The 8,642-nt window shown below is 40.4% G+C and overlaps 1 pseudogene across 1 annotated transcript; it reads right to left on the bottom strand.

Moving 5' to 3' along the window:
- Positions 1 to 4,030: 4,030 nt before the first annotated feature.
- LOC149816743 (F-box/kelch-repeat protein At5g60570 pseudogene) lies at positions 4,031 to 6,608 on the bottom strand (annotated as a pseudogene). The gene has a single exon (XR_016427604.1). The product of XR_016427604.1 is annotated as an F-box/kelch-repeat protein At5g60570 pseudogene (transcript).
- Positions 6,609 to 8,642: the final 2,034 nt, after the last annotated feature.

Below are 8,642 nucleotides of genomic sequence, written 5' to 3' on the forward strand. Positions count from 1 at the left end.
TCAGATCTAATGACAGTTTAAGATATCATAATATTTTGGAACATTAGCATTTGGAAAATCTTGGTAAATATCACAACATTTTCATGAAATGTGATACGGATTGGGTGGATCCAGATTCAAAACCTAGCCAATAGAGCAGCTGGCTTGTGGGGTCCACACATGGGACCCACCTAAGGGGCATCCTCCCCTATTTTTGGACTAACTAGAGGGGCATGAAACCCTCTTAAAATGGATGCTAAGAATGGTGAGGATGGTGCCAAGAATAAGGAAGAGGCTTGGCTATTTCTGGAGGTCAGAACTCTAGAAATAGCCTAGTCAACTTGGAGTCCAAGAAGGCTTTACCAAACTTAGTAGACTTTTAACATTTTCATGTAACTTGTGCCTTGAACTTATGAGGGCTTCCTATGCCTATAAAAGGCCATGTATTCTCCCCTTATGGAGGATATGATATGAATGAATCTGAAGCTCTCTCTCTCTCTCTCTCTCTCTCTCTCTCTCTCTCTCTCTCTCTCTCTCTCTCTCTGGCTACTTGACCTTTATAGGTCGTTGAAGCCTTGCTTGCTCCGTCTTCAGGTGCTGACCAAGGTCCAGCCAAGTGTGTGCGCCCCAAGCTCATGGAATCGGTGTGATCAAACCGTTTCAAGCCTTCTCTGGTGTGGTGGACCCCATCCCGCATGTTCACCTCTTTGAGAAGGGCCCTCACTTGATCTCATTGGTCCATGTAAGACCTGATACCCTTCCCGAGCCAACCAAACCAAGTGTGAACCCGTTATAACCCAATTCAGCATACCTAAACCTTGCAGATCCTGTGAAACCCGTCAGACTTAGAAAAATTCCCTAGACCAAACCATAGGGAGTCTTGTCCTGATTTTTTAACCCAAGGTACTTCAGTGTGTCTTTGGTCAACCCTCCAAATTTCAGAGCCAATTGAGTCCCTAGTGCCCAAAACCAAATTTTACAACCTGACCAAAAACCAACTTGTCCCTGTCCTAGCCTGAATTTCCCTGCAAATTTAAAAATATGTATCTCCCTGTTCCCATGTCCTCTGACCCTCAAATTTGGTTCAAACCTACCTTAGGGTGCCCGAAACCATCTTACAAAATTTGAGATTTTTCTGCTGCACCAATTGGGAGACCTGATTTTTCTCCTAAACCCAATAACCCTGTCTACCCGAGTTGACCATTCTAGCACATTTGAATCTTACTCTTTTCCATGTCCGAACCATTTGAACTCTTAGGCCCAAGCACACATCAAAATGTGATGAACAACAAATAATATAGTTTTTGAACTATGTCACACGGACTCTTCTAACAGGGCACCGCACCCGCGTCGCACCCGCACCCAGGCGGGTGCGACACTTGGACACAACTTCCTTTGTATTAGGTGAAGTCAACCACACTGAGGTCCATTTCTATCCAAAAGTAGATTCAGTTAACCCTAATCAAGTCCATTTTTATCTATATTATATATATAAATACATAAATGCACACAAATACACATAATATTAACTTAAATCTGTTAAAAATTATATATATATATATATATATCCTCCCCGCACCCAAGTTTTTTTAAAGTCCAGCATCGCCGCACCTGCACCCGCACCAATGTGACATGGTTTTTGAACATTTCTCAAACTGCATTTTACAGGCTTACAATATTCATATCAAACCGAGAGAGCGAGAGAGAGAGAGAGAGAGACGCTTTACTGGATCTCAAAGTACAAAACACATACTCTAGCTTCCAGAAAGTACATGCAAAGGTTATTAAAATAATGTTTTTTCCCATGAGCTAGAACAGCTAAATCTACCTATATCAACTAAAGATGGTTATGCACCTAATCTTCTCTTAAAATTTCACGTAAATTTTTATTACTTCATATTTTGACAAAAAATCCGCATATCAGGCCAGCCATACAAGCATTGTATTAAAAATTAGTGTGTGAAGTCATTCAATAATGGAATATGCTAATAATTCAAAATACATAAATCTACCATATACAAGCTCCCATTAACTTACAGATTGAAGCAACCATAGACTTTGTTTCCCAAAAGAAAAGTGTGGTATCTACAGACAGAAATAAAACATTTTTTAGAGAATTCACTTATCATGCTGGAACATGATAAAGTGCTTCCTCCTAATTCAACACGCCCAATTCATAAAATAGCATAGTGGTGGTGGTCATACAAGCCGTCACCATCCAGGTCAACTCAGTAAACTAGCGAAGTACATGCAAGAGGTGCAAATCAACTATTTAACTTGTAATTTTTAATCTAATGAATCATTTTAAAAAGGTGATTGCTAGTTCTTCACTGTCTAACTTTCACTAAAATACAATTAAAGATGCCAAAAATGAAAATTAGCGCCATGGCATTCCAAGGATGAAAAGAATGCTCTTCAACAATGCCAAAAGTTTTCTTTTCCTTGACCCAATAAATAGAAGGATGATGACAAAAGAATAAATGCACCATTTTGCAGGTTAAAAGGCATACTCTTCTACTGTTACAAAGGTATCTTTGCATGAAATAGTTCTTAATATATTCAGCCCATCAAGAAATAGTAATTAAAATATAGAATGATAGACGAATATGTGTCCTTGCAAGCACACACACACACAAACATGTAAACATTAGTTACATATCCATGAATATGGTATGTCATAAGATATTCTATACAAGGTTAGTTTCCAAACAACCATCTAAAAAGACAAACATTTTTCTTATCACATGGAATACGAAGATAGGTAAAGACAAACACATGAACACTCACACACAAAAACATGCATATGCAAACACCCATACACACATACACATGGACACATTTAAAAAAAACGTGTATGTTAGTAAAATCGACATGTATATGGTACTATGATGTCATAAACAAGATACAACCAGTCTGAGAACTCCAAAAATTTCTCAACAGATAGACGCTTTCATTCTCATAAATCTTAAGAAGGAAATAAAAGATTACTTATGTTAGTTACTTTTTCAGGAAAAAAGTATGAATCATGTCTACATATATGTGACGCAATCAGATAGATACACTGAATTTGATCAGGATAGTCAGAAAATTCCAAATACACCATCACAATCAAAACAATGTGGCCTCTTGTAGACTAACGACAGGAAAAAAAAGTTATTACCACCAGTGACCCTCTTACTGAAATCTGAAACCATGTAATTTGGTCTTCACAGAGCAGGTTTCAGTCTTTCAGATAGCAAGGTGACAGGAACCAACTAATTCCTATCCTCCCCTTTTATGGTGAGGATGATAATAAGAACTTTCCCCAAGATAGTAGATACAATATGCAGCTTTATTGAAATAAAATTAACTTCTCAAGGTTATGATCAGTCAAGAGAAAATGATAGCTATGCTAGATATTCCAGAATCTTTTTGTATGTTATGCTACTACTTATGATAACTCACAAGCAGAACATGACTATGCTTTGCAACTCACGAGATGCCTCTCAAGACATGGAGGAGCTCACAAACCGATGGAGCATGCATATCCATGGAATTGAAGAGCTTTGAAGGCTTACTTTCCCAGAAATATACATTCATATACATTCAAATACATGTAAGCAAACCTGTGTTTCATAATCTCCAACATTCTATGCAGATAGTCAAAGTCAATGTGTTTACTAGAATTGCAAGTCAGATGTCAGATGGAATTACTTCAACAAAAATTGGCACAGCTCAAGACATAAAACTGCAGATATTTATTGTCCGTCAAGCAGAAAAAGATTTTCTGGACATAAGGGCACATCGAATAAAGAAGCAAGTTCACAAGATCAATGCCAGAGTAAGCAAGATGGCAAGTGCCATTTTGATAACAATAAAATACAATCATGTAGGAATATTTTGTTCACGTCCAGAAACCAAAGAATAGAAGACAAAGAATCAAAACCTTCAAGCATCTTTCAATTTCACCCTCCTAGACAACCACATAAACACCAGGAATCAACAAAAATATTTGTGTCCTGCAGAACGATCTTGAAGGGGATTCCTTCCTACCAAAAGCATGAGTAAAAGCTTGGAAAGAAAATGTACAGGTCTTAAAAATTATTAATCAATCCCTGTACCACGTTCTAGCCAATCTTCCAAAGATCTCATGGTAACAGATAAGGTGAATAACTGTGACATTTGCTACAAAATCGAACTTCAATAATGAAAAGAGAAAATAAAAGGGGAATAAATGAGGAAAACTCACTCAAGATTCCTTGAAAGAAACGTTCTATCAGATCTTGAGTACCATCCAATGAGGATGGAAAAAGAAAAAGAAACGGGAAATGACAACAAGAGATCAATTACGGATCAGCCGGAACGTCATGCTCTTGCACAGAAAACACTGACCCTATACACCACGCGTTCTCCTAACCCATTATTCAGCACCAATGCAGAAGAACTCAGTTTGATGAATCAGATATCTGGTGAGCCTGAAAGTTTTCACATGGCACCACCAATGTTTCAGCAGCCCATTACTGCACAATTATAAACAAAGCTCCCCAATACCTTGCTCGCAAGCAAATTCCATGCAGGCGGCTCTTCTCTGGGTTTCCACGAATTCAACTCAGTTAGCCCTGCGCCCTGACCTGTCGGACCTCCAATAACAATCACCTGGTCGCCGCATGCCTTGAATGCCAGGCCCCAACCATTCATCGAGTCCGCTCTCTCAGGAAGCCTTCCCACAACATGCCAACTATTGTTCTGCTTATCGTATTTCTTCACCAGGTTAGCCTCCGAACAATCGGCAGCATAGAGCTCGTTGTTCACAACGGCAACAAGTGGAGGTGCGTCCGCCAACTCTCCCCTGCAGGGAGACATGTCCGGGATTGTCTTCCATGTCCCAGTCCTCAAATCAAGCTGTTCACCACAGGTTAGGGGCTCCGTCCGGCTCTTCAGGCCCCCGATAACATAGAACTTGCCGTCCATGAAGAAACCTGAACACATCTTTCTCGGAGAATTCATGCTAGGAAGAGGGAACCAGCTGCGCTTCTCCGAATTGTACATCTCAGATGAGCTCAAGATCCGCCCGTATGAATCGGACCCGCCTGCCACAATCGCAATCTCCCCGAGGCTCGCAGAGCCGAACAAGCACCTTGGCGACTCCATCGCAGGTCCGGGAGACCAAGAATTCGTGAGGATGCTGTATCTCCAGATGAAAAAGGAGTTGAAGTCCCTGCCAAAGACGAGCAATTCAGTGCCAACGGCCAGCGACTCCTTGTCAGCGCGCATGAAGAAGTCGTTGGAGGGAATCAGAGGGAGGTGCATCCACCGTTGCCGGTAGGGATCGAACGCCTGCCACTCCACCAAACTGCACGCAAAGTACACCCAGTGCTCGATGATCCCCTGCTCCCGCCTCTGCCGGTAAAGCTCCCCCGTCCGAACAAGAGAATTGAAGCTCCGATTCAGGGAGGAGATCGAACCGTAGTCCGATCTCGAGCACCGGACGAGACAATCGATGGACACATCGAGGTTGAGCCCGTGAATTAGGGAACCGTCCGCTGAGTCTCCCTGGGCCTGCTGGCCGGATCGGTCGTCGCTGGGGCTCAGGGTGCTCGAATCCGGCCGTGTGGGCGTAGGCGCCGGGCGCCTCTCCAGAAGTGGCGGGAGACGGGGCTTCTTGACGACGTTTCCGTCGTCGCCTCCTCCACCGGGTGCATCTGCGTTGTCGTCCTGCTCACCCTCCAAACTCAGCTTCGTCTTCGACATCTTGACAGAGCAGGGCGAGGAGTACCAATCCATTTCGGGATCGCACGGCGACGCGAACCTGGACACCACGGACGATTGACCATCCAACATGGCTGCAGATCTCTCTCTCTCTCTCTCTCTCTCTCTCTCTCTCTCTCTCTCTCTCTCTCTCTCTCTCTCTCTCTCTCTCTCTCTCTACCGAATTGCCCCTGGTGGAAGGGAGGAAAAGAAGCCCTAGAAAAGGAAAGATCGACAAGCCAAAAGGAATGGGACGACGGAGACAGGGGGAAAACGGAACCCCCAATTCTCCCCTGAAACCCTCAACCCGGACGCAATCGAAGAGGAATCCGACTGTCTGGGCGTGAATTCAGACCAAAGGCATCAGATTCTCCATCGACGCTCCCTTATCAGAAGGCCGAGAGATTCAAATTCCCAAAGACAACCCCCACAAAAATGGCGACGAAAGGGGAAAGAAATAAGTGCAGGAATCCACGCCCGAATTCTGCAGAAACAAGAATTGGGACGAAAAAAAAGAATCAGATTTTAAGAGGTTTACAAAAAATTCGGGTTTCCTGGATTTTTGTCAAGTTTTCGGCATCTCTAGAAACAGATCCAAACCCTAACTGAAGCACAGGAAAGAGAGAGAGAGAGAGAGAGATCCTATCTATGAAAGAAGGGAAATCAAAGGCGGCGAGAAGAAGAGGAAGGAAGAGTGGGAACCTAGAAAAAGAGGGAGGAGTCGCTGCGCTCCATCGAGAAAATCACAAAAAGAGATCCGGAAATTTGCCCGCGATCGGAAACTAAAACAAACGGGGATCTATGCCCACCGGTTTCAGTCGGGGGAAATCGCGGAGAGACCGAGGGAGGGAGACTTTATAAGAGCGATGGCACAATTTACTCTCTCTCTCTCTCTCTCTCTCTCTCTCTCTCTCTCTCTCTCTCAGCTCGCACTAATGAAATACAACAAATGACCTCACATATTTTTTTTTACTGTGAAGCCTGGTCTCTTGTTAAAGTAGTTGGGTCTCCCTTTACATCTCGGGGGAGAGGGTGTTGTGTGAGGAATATCTTGGGACCCATGATAATTGATATGCCAATGTTGCCCGCAATGACTTTATAATAAAATAACATAAAAAAAGGTAGATATGTTTTTTACGGAAATGTTCTCCCGTAAGATATTTGTTGGACAAAAATGTCTTCTCGTTCCCCGTAAACAGATTTGCACGTTCCGCCTTTGTTTTTAGCTTGTGTTACAACACATGGTCGCCTTCTCGTTTCTGCCTTCTGTTAGATAGAAATCATTCTCGGATTCATTCCTACCTCGTGGAGATAACTATAAATCGAACGATTGGTTCAATCATTTGTGGGCATCGTGGGAGGATTTGTCGGCCATCTCTTTTTACAGTATTCTCTTCTTCTTCATTTTCGTTAGGCAGTATGGAAAAAAGCAATAATGCACAAACATTCCAACAAGTGCCATTAAAACATCGTGAGTACCTTTCCATGTCATTATGCTATATTGTTGAAGAACGTATGTCGTCATGAGTGTCATTAAGGCATTGTTTTGTTATTGCAAGTAGATTTTATCATTTCGACGGTTAGAAACTTGAAGATATTTGTAAGGCGGTGGGATCTGTTGACAAGAATGTTTGGTTACATATGAGAGCAAGGGCCTCTACCCCATCCAGTATCGTCCATTCACTCAGTATATGCAATGTAACACAAATCGCGATTGTAGTAACATGTATATCGATTTATGAGATATTTTTTTGTTTGTTAATATCGATTTGTAATATATTATGCTGAATTACCGTATATCGATTTGTAAGATACTATATGTTTTTTAGTGTCGATTTGTGAGATATTGCTTTGTTTGTTAATATTGATTTATAATATATTATGCTGAATTATCGTATATCGATTTGTAAGATATTATGTATTTTCTAGTGTCAATTTGTGAGATATTATTTTGTTTGTTAATATCGATTTGTAATATATTATGTCGAATTGCCATATATCGATTTGTAAGATATTATGTGTTTTCTAGTGTCGATTTGTCAGATATTGTTTTGGTTGTTAATATCAATTTGTAATATATTATGTTGGATTGTCGTATATCGATTTGTAAGATATTATGTGTTTTCTAGTGTCGATTTGTGAGATATTATTTTATTTATTAATATCAGTTTATAATATATTATATTGAATTGTCGTATATCGATTTGTAAGATATTATGTGTTTTCTAGTGTCAATTTGTGAGATATTATTTTGTTTGTTAATATCGATTTGTGATATATTATGTTGACTTGTCGTATATCGATTTATAAGATAATATGTATTTTCTAGTTTTGATTTGTAAGATATTGTTTTGTTTGTTAATTATCAATTTGTAATATATTATGCTAAATTGCCGTATATTGATTTGTAAGATATTATGTTGAATTGTCGTATACCAATTTGTAATACATTATGCTGAATTATCGTATATTGATTTGTAAGATATTATGTGTTTTCTAGTGTCGATTTGTGAGATATGATTTTGTTTGTTATTATCGATTTGTAAGCTATTATGTTGTTGCTTTGATACTGTGATTCATTCAATCATTTCTTTGACTTGCTTAACTAATCGGTAGTCATTGTTATATGCATCTTGAATAAATTGTAGTAAACGTATGCGCTAGGTAATGCAAATTGATATTTTGCTCATGACAGTGTTGAGCTTATCAACTAGTTGTTGTGAAGATGATGTATCTCAATCATTGGAAAGTCATGGAGCAACAAGCATCCATACTATCGATGCACCTGAAGAAGTGAATATGTGCACTAATGATGTACATGATAAGAATGGTGCAGGCATTAGATTCACTCTTGACTTGAATATTCCAGCAGACGAAATGCGATTCGATAATGAGGTAGACGATCATGACAGTGCACTTGACAAAGATGCAGGCAC

Source organism: Nuphar pumila, chromosome 14, assembly GCF_984573655.1.
Source record: "Nuphar pumila chromosome 14, dmNupPumi1.hap1.1, whole genome shotgun sequence".
Taxonomy (NCBI): domain Eukaryota; kingdom Viridiplantae; phylum Streptophyta; class Magnoliopsida; order Nymphaeales; family Nymphaeaceae; genus Nuphar; species Nuphar pumila.